Source organism: Melospiza melodia, chromosome 2, assembly GCF_035770615.1.
Source record: "Melospiza melodia melodia isolate bMelMel2 chromosome 2, bMelMel2.pri, whole genome shotgun sequence".
Classification (NCBI taxonomy): Eukaryota; Metazoa; Chordata; class Aves; order Passeriformes; family Passerellidae; genus Melospiza; species Melospiza melodia.
Genome location: NC_086195.1, coordinates 19277095 through 19290150, shown reverse-complemented (window position 1 = coordinate 19290150; position 13056 = coordinate 19277095).

Sequence of the window (13056 nt, the reverse complement as noted above, 5' to 3'; positions counted from 1 at the left end):
CAAATACTCAGCTGGACTGAGAGCATGGATGGCTGTGCAATTTGAGCTTGGAGGAACCGTTAATTTATGTCTCTTGACACATCATTTACTGACTGAAATTCTTAGATTTGGTTAGGAAAAGAAAGGTGCCTACACAGACAGACTTACCTACCAGCAGAAGCAAAAGATTGTTCCTTTGGTGGGAATAACCACTATCCACACTCCTCATCGCCATCCCTGCCTCTCAGGATTGGGGAAACTGGTCCTTGTGCAAGGGCAGTCCTTTCTTCTTGCTCATCCCTCTGCAACCCACAACACACTCACCAAAATAAGGAGGCAGCCTGAGGCTGCACTGTCATTGCTTAGAGAAGTATTTAATTTATATTTCAGTGTTTGTCTGAAGCTAGACAAAAGTCAGGAACTCAACAGACACATAAGATGCCACCTTGTATTTCCTCTATGTTCTACTATGATCCGTCTTTGCTTTTCAGACAATTCAATCATACATGCATATCCCTTGAGAGAATGGCAATTTTTTGAAAAACTCCACACTTTTAACTCAGTCAGTAGCTAAATTGACAAGAATATGCATACTTTCAGAAAGCAGGTATAACTATATGGGGATTAAATGAAAATTAAATGAAATGGTTTTATTATGATGTTTTTAATTCTTTTCTCAGTTGTGGCCAGTGATTCTGTTTCACAGTAGGAAATCATATTTCAGCAACAAATTCACAGGGCTGGAAATTAATAGCTGCCCTTTTTCCGTGCTATCTTAAAAGCTTCTAATTTCACCTCTATTTTCTCACTTACCCTCTTCTAGGTCTTCTGGTTAGTTTACCTTAATTGCAAACATTCAGTTATTTTAGTGCAATAGTGGAGCTTGTACCATACAAATGCACACCTTTCTTATGCAGCATTATTCAGCATTAGGTATAATTTCTTGGTATAATTTCCACAGGTGAAAATATTAGCTGTAATTTCCATAATTTTGAAGATAAAATTTGGGACAGGGAAGTGCCTTGTTTCCTCTTAAGAAAAGTACAATTTATGGATATTATTTGGTTGATTTTGACTTTAGAGTTCAGGGTCAAAGTACAGAAGCTTAGTCCACTTTAGGGAAAGCAATCTTAGTAAACACATAATAAAATATGTTTCTCATAAATCCCCCATGAAATGGACCAAATATCGAGGTCTGTTACTGTCATTAACATCTTGTTGTCTTGATTTTCTTCCAGTAACTTAAAAGAACATTAAAATGTGTGAATGGCTGATCTCCCATACAAAAGGATCTAACTGATAGTTTTATTTGGCTTTTCCCCCTAGATCCTGTGCAATTGTTTTAGCAGGGATATTTCATATGTTGAGTGAGTGCTGTATTTAAGACCACATGTATGTAATCTCCACAGAGTGTTCGGAGTATGGAATATATAGTTATGTGAAGCATTTAGAATGTAATATATGGTCTTATACACCCAATGTAACATTTGTGTAGCCCTACTGCCTTTATGAATATAGTTTTCCTCCTATTTTGTCTTTCACTCCTTGAGTTTATTCCCATTTACATCTCCTGATTTACAGAGTTTTACACTCTGCTCCCTTGTGTTAATGTGTAAGGACAGACTCCAGTGCTGAAGTGAAGGATCCCAGAGCACCCACACAAACAGACTGAGGAAGGGACTGTAGTGCACATCTTGGAAGTAAGAAATGTGCTCAGAGTGTTAACAGCATCAACAACTGCGATTTCTTTAAAAGAAAAAAAAATTAATTATGCTGCCACTTCTCTTGTTTAGACTACAAACTGGCCTGAGTACCTGGACTATCTTTTACATTATATTTATGTCAGCTTTTGGAAATCAATTAGTATCCGCAGGTGGGGACAGATCTGCAGAAACATACAGTTTGTTTGGACACATGTATGCATTCAAACCCCCTCTTTTGGTAGTAGCTCCAGTTGTTCTGTAAAGTCATCCTTAAAGGACTGGGCCCTCAAAAACTGGGCTCAGGACAAATTTGAAAAAGGAGATCCTATGGAGTCTACCACAGTCTTTCAGGTGCATTGTGATCTGCAGGTATTATGGCGGTTTGGGAAATAAATATAACCTCACCTCTTTCAGTAGGTAATTCAATATTGCCATTTTTTTTCAGTGTATAGCTAGGTCAATTTTTGTCTCTTCATAAGATGCTCAGCTTATTTTTTTATTTAGGACATTCTCAGACCCTTTCTACTTGTCCCCTTTGTTCACAGTTAGCAAAACTCCCAGTTACTTCATGACATTGTATTACTTCTGACAAAAACTAGCCCATGTATTCCCATTTTTGGTGAGTTTTTACATGAAGCTTTCCTATCAGTTTTGTACTCATTAGCTGGGGCAACAGATGGGTGTCTCCATAATAGCAAGGAATTGATTCTGCCAGGTGTGGGAGGGAAGCAGGGTGAGAAGGACTGGAGCCCTCCAGCAGTGACAGGAGCTGGAAACCCCAGTGTGAAGCCAATGTGGCTGCAGTGCCACCGCATCTTTCCCTGGCAGCTGAATGGGAGTTTCCACTTTCCGCCTTACTTTGTCCTCTGAAGGTGCTAAACAGTCAGCAAGATTTTTGTTCTTTTGGCTATTGTTAAGATAGAGTCTGGGATTCTAGTCTTGCATAAAAAATGAGTTTAGTTATGTAAGGATACATAACTATAAATTTAAAACTATATAAAGACAATTTATAAAACTTATTTTATATATATTATAAAATTTATAAAGCTATATAAAGAAGCATCGAGAATACTTATAAGAGCAACAGAGTGGCTGCTCCTCGGGCCATGTTGTTCCTATATGCTACCTGCTGGGTTCATTGTGAGATGTAATCCCTGCTCTGCAATAGCTGAAAGAGAGGCTAAGTATGATAGATTTATTCTCAACCTCCCACCACGACACTAATTCCAGTTCCAGCAGCTATTTGCTCCCTCGCCTTTCGGCTGTTCCCTCCCAGGTTTGCCGCGGCCCTCCCCTCCCGCCGTGCAGGGCCGCGCTCCGCAGGGAAGGAGCGGGGGCAGCCCGGGGGAAGGAGCGGAGCTGGCTCCAGAGCAGCGCGGTGGGGTGTGCTTTGCACCTTCTCTGGGATGCTGAACATGTCATTTGCACCCTCTGGGGAGCGGCTTCTCTTGGAGCCCCATTCCCACGCAGGCAGCGGGGCCCGGGGACCCCGGCGGGGCCGCAGGCCTGGGCCCGCTCCCGGCTCCCGGCAGGGGCAGGGCGGAGGGGCGAGCGGCAGGAGCTGGAGTTCAAATGCGCCACTCACGATAAATAGCAAAGTGAGCCTGCCAGAAGGCAGGCAGATGGATGTGGTGCCCTTTGGTTCCTTCCAGTTACAGAAGTAATTCTTTTTTCTTGAGTCATGCCTAGCAGTGGTACAATTATTTTTGGACCACCACCAGGGCAGCGCTGATATGACGGTCGTTTCTGTGGTACAACTGCTGGCCCTTGTGACAGAAGTATGAAATAGTGTGTTTCGACCCATTGCTTTTTATTTCTAGATGTTTGTCCAGCTCATTTTAAAATTTTCTTATTGTCTAGTGAGACAGTGTATGAGTCTGAGTGCCCAAACTGAAACACGTTAATGGACTCTGAACCTTGATAAGCAAAGATTGCCTGTCAAAGATAACCATGTAAGTCTGTGGGACATTCCAAATGTACTTTTTTCCAATAGCTTTTTCTAGATACCTGGGTATATTTCATAGACATTACTGCCTACAGTTGTGTAGTTTGAAAACAATTACCTTTTTTTGGTGTATTATTCAAGAAGTAAACCAATATGGAGCTCATCAATATTGATAAGATGATGATTTTTGCATTTTTTGTACTGACTGTATTATTTTGTGTTTGTTGTGTAGCATTTTTAGAAATGGGACCCTGGGATGCATCTTGAGTGACGCTATTGAAATATCTAGGTGAGCTTCCAGCATTTAGTTTAGCTGAGGTCAGTGACTAATTCTTAGGCAGAGCAGTGAGTACAGAGCTGAGGCTCTCCATACAGTTAACAGTGAGAAACATTTTCCTTTAAAAGACAGACACCAGTCTAAGTTTTTCCATTACTCCAGGCTGTATGTAACTGCTGCCATCTCTCCCATCCTCCTGTACTCTCCTCTGTATGGGCTACTGCTTGCATCCTTGCCTCCAAATGAAGTTTACTGCTTGATAAGTGGCCAGTGACACTTTTCTGCTTCTGTGGTGCCATGTGAAGGGGATCATACTCAGAACGAGCCATAAGGAGATGTTATGTATTGTGACTTTCATCCTTTGAGGGAACTTATTTCTCTGACAGCTGATGACAGAAAATTTACTTGTCTTTCTAAGATGGACAGCAAACAGGAGACAGTACAAGAGACTCTGGTGCTGATTTGCAGGACACTTGAGCAGGACTGTAAAGCTGTGCTTTCCCCTCTTCCCCTTGACACTAGCCATTGTGACATATGGTCAGCATTTGACATGGCCACAGCTGAGCAGCTCCCCATTTAGATCTGGGCTGCATCTGCCTCCAGAGACTCAGGTGGAATGTGAGCCATCTGTCTAATGCTAAATGCAGAGACAGCCCAGGGATTGTGCCCTTATATGACTTTTTCTTTTATTTCCTTTAAATAAATAGATTAATCATTCTTGAGCTTACCAGTTTGAAAACAATGGAGGGTTAGAAACTACAGCTGGGAAAATGTTTTGGGGGCTCCCAAAGTACAATAAGCTCACTGACATATGGAAGCACGTCCAGGGGAGAGCATCTAGGGACTTGAGCATACAAGAGGAAAGACTGCAAGAGCATCAGGCTTTGTGCAGCTTGGAGCAAACCCAGCCTTAATGGGTGTTATAGAGAGGAGACAACCAGTCTTTCCACCTACAAGTTGCAACTGCTGTATATTAGAAAAAACTTATGATAATCAGCACAGTCAACACTGGAAGCAGAGGGGACCTCCATCACCAGAGATCCTCAAAGTTCCAAGGGCTCTGAATGTCCAAATGCAAGCTTGGCTCTGCTTTGGCTGAAGTGTAGGAGCAGATCACCTGCAGACCTCCTTTGCAAGCTAAATGATTTGATAGTTATTTAGCACATGGCATGAAGGCAGGGAACTAGCAGCTGTGTGCTAGGGGATAGCATGAGCACAGGGCAGCTGAAGCCATACATAATTTATATCCTATGATCACCATGGCATGAACTATTTCCCTGCTCTTTAACTGGGTGTGTCACTAGACTAGCACTATCAGATCAGTGCTGCTGTGGTCCTTGTAATGCATTACTTGGTTGTGGCTTGCCAGTCATTACTTTTCTCCAAGCAGTGAGATTAATATTGGCAATGTGGTGACTATTTTGGCATTATTTGCACCAGGCAGGCAACACTCAGTCACATAACAACTGCAGCTGTGTTTGTATTTTGTCATATGTAGCTGTACCCTCCTGCAGTGACTATGGGTAGACCAGCCTCAAACAACTCAGCATTTCTTCAACTTTCAGCATTTAAAAGCTTGTGAAAATATTAAGGCAAACACACATACTACTTGCATTTCACCCTTCTTACCCAATGTATTAGCATCATTTTTTCCCCTGTGTAGTCCCATGGTGACCATCAATTCACTGCCAGTGGCAGGGACTTCCTTCTGACCAATGTCTGACCAATGTCTGAAATAGGGAAGATCCATCAGGGACCTCACATACCCAAGAGGCTAAAAACACCCTTTCCTGCTTGAGGTGACAAACCCAAGTCTGTACCCATATCAGCCAGTGTCCTTGACCTCTTTCCCTCTGCAGATATTCTTCTCCCGGGACCCAGAATGCTGTGAGCTTGCAGAGTCACTTACCATTTGATCGTCATTTAAGAGACATTTGGCTGGAATTTACACACACACACTCTTTCTCACTCTCCCTCTCTCTCTCTCTCTCTCTCTTCCATGACCTCTCAAAACTCTTTCCAGTTCTGTTTTCCAGAGCTATGCAGAATAAAACATAAACCAAAAATACTATCTCAGCCAGGCTAATGTTTAAGTGTTAGGTTTAAGAGTTCACATATGAGAAGGACATGAAATAATGGACTCAGAGGCCATGAAGAGGGAACTTTGGACATGCTGGGAGAAAGACACATGTAATCTGTTCATTATAAATGCTGGAAGCCTTTATTAAATCTATGAGCATTCAGAGAACATTCTCACGTATGGAGAACTACATATGTTGCAAAGAATATTGAAATCCTCACTAAAAACCAAAATTTTTTGCTGTCAAGCTGGAAGACATAATTTTGTTGCACAAGACAATGACAAATAAGTTCCCAACCCTTGACCTGGAAGTCTAATAAAGTACTAGAGCTGACACAGTATCAGACAATATATAAAAAATGATAAAAGAAGATAAACAGGAATGGGGCATGACTTCATAGATGCCTGAGTCATGGGTAATTTAAGGGACCCTGGAGTAGTTTCTGTCAGTTTCATCAGGCACATCATTCAGCAACACCTTAAACCCAGACACTGCTTCTGGCCACTGGTTCAAGAGCTCTTCGGGATGGGTGTCAAGCAGACAAGGACGAAACTTGTCCCATTGGCTGTGTTTAGTGACATGCGTCAGGCTCCTCTTGTCTGGGAGAACTTCCACCTCACCCCATTTGTGGCAAGGGTGAGGGTGAGGGGGTTGGCAAGCAGCTGTGTGAGCATTGTGGGGTCCACCAGCACTTCTTTCAAGATGAATCAGAGGCTAAGAAGTAGGTGCTCAGTGAATGTTGCAGCTTCTACCCGGCAAGGTTTTCCCTCCCACCATCTCCCCGTGTCAGTTTGATCCCTGGGTGAAGGCTTGGGTCACCATGGCACTGTCACAGACAGGGTGCTGCCACTGAGTCACCAGCTGCCTCACAGAGGGACAACAGTCCATCAAGCAATAAAGTGAGTAATATTTGATATCATGAAGTGAAAGCAAAAGACATCACAAATAACACACGGCTGTACCTGCTGCTCCCGGATCTCCTTATCCCAGGTTCCACTGGGAAACCTCCATGGGTGCCGTGGGCAGGAGCAGGCTTTGAGCCACCCCCAGGTGATCACAGGACTGGGAGGTGCCACTGACAATGAAAAGTCTTTGCTTTTAACATTTTGTTCCCTGGAAGTGCTGCTGCTCATCTTTCAGGTGCTGTGGCATGCAAACAGAGGTTGGTGGTTAACCTCAGCTGTCTGATGCTCTGGTGGTAACTGCCAGTGACATTTGTCAAGAGTTTTGTTCTCAAGCACAGGGAGCACTGAAGTGTGACAGGAAGCAAGGAGAAAATGTGCAAAAAAACAGGAAAAGGAGGGGAAGCTGCTCATGAATTTCAGAGGCTGGGGCTACCCTGGATGAGGCAGAAGGCCAGGCTGAGCCTCAGAGTGACAAAGCTGAGGTGCATATGATCTCAGATAAGATGCAGGGGGTAATACTACAGGCAGCAGTACTATTAACTACTAGGAGTAGGACTAGAGTAGCAGCTACAGGCAGCACTCAGGCTGTCCTGTCCCTTCCAGCTGTGCACTTTTCCCTGCCATGAGGGTGCCACAGAGGTTTGTGAGGAGATAGGGTGAGAATCTTTATTTTCATCCTGTGAAAATATTTGGGATTTCAGAGCAGGGTAGCAGCCAGCTGGGAATGGACGAAAGAGCCAGCTCCAAAGTGACTGAAAACTCCTAGATTTGGTGCAGGAGTAACCTTTCTCTGTAGACTGCTGCTAGGAAAAATGAAGGATTCCACATTTTCTCAGGATAAAGAGTTTGCCAGAAAATATTGTCATTATTTAAGATCAGCAGTAATCAGAGAAAGATCTTTCCTCTGATCTTTCTCATTCCAGGGACTTGGAGAGGACAAGCCTTAAATCTTCTTCCTGGAGGCATATCCTTGGTCTCTAGCAGCAGCTGGGGCAGGGCTCTGGAGCTCTGCAGGTGGCCTCTGAAAGAAGCCCAGAGCATCTGCAGAGGTGGAGTACCACCAACCTTGCTCTACAATTCAGCTGCAGTCACAAAGTGATGATAGACCCCTGTTGAATCCCAAGGAATGGGATGAAACCCAGGGAATCAATAAGCTCTAATTTCCCAGATGCTCTTAATTAAAAAACTAAGGCAGAGGAGGCTGAAAGCTTTTCAGGGGAGAGAGTGATGAATGCAATCTGCTGGTGCTGCTGCTGCTGTTGCTATTATTACTAATAATGAAGAATGGCTCTTTTTTAATTTCAATTGCCTTTGAAAGGCTTCCCTGGTAGAAGCTGGATCAACTGCTTTCCCAGATAGGGGGATTTTTCTGATCTCCTGTGCTGTGGTGTGTCAGTGTAAGGCACAGGCACAGGAGCCCCTGCCCTGCTGAACAGTTATCAAGGGAGAATGTTTCTCTGGGAATCCTGCTCCCATGGCTGCTCTCACCAGCACTGCTCATGTGCCTGGGAGGGAGCACCACAGGCCTGTGACAAGAGCATAACCAGTCCTATAGAGGAGAATTCCTTCGGATTTTGAAATTAGAAATGCAACATGCACACCCTCTGAAGCCTCCATCCTGTGAGAGGAAAAAACCCAAAGTGCCACAACATGTGTGGGGCACTGTCCTAGGGAAAGTGATGGATTTCCTTCTGCTGCAGCTGTAGGGCTGTGCAAAGGGAGGCACCTCACACAGCACAGGGCAGCTGAGCAAAAGGCCTGCATGCCTTGGGCACATTGCTGTCAGATCATTCTCACCACAGCAGAACTTGTCCTTCTGCTGGTGTAAGGTGTGTTGAAAGCAAAACCACTGATTTCCTGCAAATCACTCATGCTGGCACTGTGTTTTGCTGGAGGCATTGCTTTTGGGGCAGGAGGCATTCATGGTGGACCGGAGGTGTATGGGCACCCATCCAGGTAAGAGAGACATTCCTGTCTCCAGAGCTGTTCCCTCCTGAGCAGCCTGGGGGCCATTACCTACGGAGCCCCTTTGGCTCCCTTCAGCCTTCCTTAGATCCCCACAGCTCAGTCTGAGGCTGGTTGTGCCTTACACCACTTGCTCAGTGGTGCCATCCAAACCTGGAGGACCAAGTTTTCAACGCTGAGTGCACTCACTGGGCTGTTTCACACTGGAAAACCCACAGACAGATGTGGTGGAGGAGCTTGCACTGCGTTCCCATGCCTCAGCAGTGAGTGACAGCACTTGACAGCACACCCCAGGGTGTTCATAAACATTCATGGGTGCTGCCTACACCCAGAGAGACACATCTGCACTCTGCCCCCAAGGTGGGAGTCTAATAGGAGTTCTTTGAGACACTGATCTCTTATGAGACCAAAAAGAAAAAGCCATAAAGTAACAGCTTTGATAGCATTTAAAATCAATGCCCAGTTAGTAGCACAGATCCCAGCAGAGCTTACTTGAAAATAACTGCATTTTCATTTGATTTCCATGTAGAGCGCTGAAACAACAGTTTTTTCTAGCACTACTTTTGCTCAGTGGCACCTGCTTTCCTGCTCCATGCTTGATCTCTTTCATACCCTAGCTGGTTTTTTATCAGTTGTGGTATAACTCCACTTAGGCAGGGACATGCTTTGGTCCTTCCACCCCTTTGCTCAGTAAGTGCCCTGAGGTGTTTGCTGAAGCTTGCACTGCATTTTAGCCAGTTTCAGTTCATCTGCAGAATCCTACTAGGTCAAATAAAACTGTTGAGACAAGTCTGAGTCGGCTCAGCCTTTTGTTTTCAAACAATGTAACATAGAAGCATGTGCATCTTCCTTTACCAAGGAGAAAAAAAAAAAAAATAGGCAGGAAGGCAAAAGAGATGCTTGACATATTTTCCTGAACTACACAATGATGAGTGCTTCCGTGTTTGGTGCAATCTCCTTCTCTGGCCAAACATGGTAAGGAAGTGACTCTGCTCCCCACAGCACATGCTTGCCAATATCTCCTTTCAGCTGCCAGAGGAAGAGAGGAGGCTGCATGTCTCTGCTGCTGGGAGCTTGCCTTCAGAGAAAGGCAGCAGACCATAGAGACACTGTATCAAATCAAGGAGGAAGTGATTAAAAGTGATTTGTTTCAAAGATACATGCAGATCACTGAATTGTTCTTTGTTTGTCCCAAATGTTATGATAAAAAGAAGGTGAAGGTTAGGATTTCCACAAATCCATAAGCCCAGAGCAAGGAAAGAGGTTTTACCTGCCCACTCTAATCCAAGGCAGGGATTCAAACACCTGGGGCTGGAGACAAGCCCTTTTGGCTTCTAAACTTTCCCTCCACTCCTGATCACAGAAATGCAGCACCTAAAACTTACATAGAACCACATCCGCCCCCATTTCTCATTTGAGGCTCAGCAGCTGCTCTGACCCTTTACACTGAGGCTGCACTGTGAACCCAAAACCAACATTTCACCAGGGGAACTGCACTAGAGCACTTCATCACTGCAGTATGCCCTGGTGTGTTTCTCACCAAGGTCTGGGAGCAGTGTGGGGAGGAGGAGGGTGGCTCATTGCTGTGGCTTTCACCCTTCTCCTATCTATAGCTTCTGCTGCCTGTGGCCAGCTTCCCAGTGCTCATCTTCATGCCTCTGAATTTGGCCACCTGAATTGGAACCTTCAGTTGTGCTAATCTGTTAGCTGAAGCCTCTCCATTCTGTCAAATAAATGAAAGGTGTGTAATTTTGCTGCATGGTATGAAAATCTCTGCATTCACCCATTTTCACTGCATTCACTCAATTCCTGGTGAAACCTGCCCTGAGTAGAGCTCTGGAGCCCAGCAGCTCACGAGCACTGCAGAGAGGATGTGTCTGGCTCTGGCTCTGGCTCCTGGCTGTGAGCACACAGGTGATGGCAGGTGATGCTGAGCTGGCAGAGGCAGCCATGGAGTCATGCATCTAGAAGTGAGCTATGTTAAAGCCTTGGCTTGCTTGAATAAGGCCAGCTGTCTCTGAACACTGAGCAGGGTTCCTTGAATATAAGTATATGAAGTTAAAGCCCTCTCTGCATCAAGTCACCAAAGGCATCACCTTTACTAGCCACAGAAGAGAGGTCTGTAAAACCAGGGGAGGATAAAAATTATCAGGAGCAGTAGTAGGCTTTGTTTTGCTTAACAAAGCACTGTCTGAAGTGGCACAATGTGAAAATAAAAAAGAACTGTAAGAGAAGAAGGCTGGTAAGGGAGACCTGTGGAGTGCTTTACAAGAGGAAGGCTGGCATCTGTTGATTTGGACCCTGTATTTCAGCTGGGCTCTGCTCACTGCCAACCTGTCTGTCAGGGAAAAGCCTTAAGCAATGTTCCTGAAAGATAGGGAGAGGTATCTTTAGGCACAAGGAAAGGAATACCCACAAAAGTCAGCTCCCTATTTCTATCTCATATTCAGAGCTGCCAAGTTTCATACTCAACTATAAGTCTATTGCTTTCTAACTATAAAGCTGCCTTTTTGTGTTTTAATAGGAAATTGTCTGAAAATTTCACTGGATGGCATTTTCAGATGATTTAAGAAAAGGCTGTTGATTTCAGACCTCAATAAGTGGTTTGGTAAATAAGTACAAAACTGAACAAAAAGATGATTTGATGTTTCCAGTGGCAATTTGATGGCACTTTTCAGAGATACAATAGTTCTGCATGCAAAATACATTTCTTTTTATATCATAGCTGGCAGGAATCAGATAGCCTTCTTTGGTTTTTTTTTCCTGCAAATTCATTGAAGAAATTCTGTGGTTTGGTATTAACAATGCTCTATCAGAAAAACTCGTTGACTACTGTTTTTTGCTTCCATTAATAACACCTTCTGGAGGTAGTTCCCAATAACTGCATAATGTATTGTAAACCAGATCATTGCCCCAATACTTTTAAAGGTAATTTATGACTGTAATATCCTGTGAAGATTAGCTGTTTCAAAATTCTCACACTTACAGTTTACTAACACAATTTATTTCCAAGCCTTACAAAGAGGGTGAGAAATAGAGGATGGGAGAAGTTGCAATAAATATCTGCTATACAATTTCCAAGGTGTTATTTAACTTTCAAGTCGCACTTGGTAGCTGCACAACAGCAGCACAATATTTTTGCCAAACTTAAACTTTGTAAAAATATACTGCATTTAGTATTTTCAGCTATTATCTAGTTTTTTTCTTTTCATTATGTGCATATTATTTACTTTTGCCATTATGCATTTAGAAACACATTTTTCTTACTATTATTCTTAATGTTATTGAGTAGAGAGACCTCAGCTTTAGCATTTTAGAGTGCACCAGAAAACAAGAAAAAAATCACACTTATACATCCTAAGTTAATACATCTTCTGATTTTTATTTTAAAGATTTCAAACAATAAACTGTCCAACAGCCTCACCCTAGAATACAAGAGGAGGTCTTGGCTTCATTATTACTTCTGTCAAAAGCAAAACCCCACATTTTTAAACCCAGAATATTTTACTAAACACTTGTTTACTAGGCTTTCGGTGAATAACTTAATGTGCCTTGAACATTGCTGAAATATAATTGCAACTATTTATGGAATGAGGGGAGAGGGTTTCACACAGGAATTAGTGTGGGGAGCAGGTGAACATGTCACAGGGAGCCAGAATGAGCAAAGTTATCTGTGATATTCTTCAGGAATGTGTTTGGAAATCAATGCAATGCAGTTCTTTCCTTATTCACCTGGGTACAAAGCGTGGCCTAAGCTTGAGACATTTGTCAGTAACATGAAGAGGCATGGGGTCACTAATGCCGAAAAGGATGGAGCATCATCCATCAGGGAGGACCAGAGGACCCATCAGAGCAACAGAGGGAATTGCAGAAGCAAAACGTGCAAAGCCACGGGCATGGACTCATGAGCAGGGTCCCTGTGTCAGAGGCAGCAGGGCAGGGAGGGGGATTGTGGAATGGTGGCTGAAGATCTGTGAGCCACCAGTGTGATACTGCTGGGATTCAGTCTCAGGGACTCTGAAGAGCAGGATTGAATGCCTAGGGTAGTCCCAGGCAGTCCCTTTCCAACCTTATATTGTTCCACTTCTATGATGTATCAATCCAAGAATGATCAGCAGACAAAAAAAGGAAGCTTTAGTACAACTTGTACTAAAGCATGTGTATCAACATCTGGAGAATATCAGAGTCTTTTTTATATTTG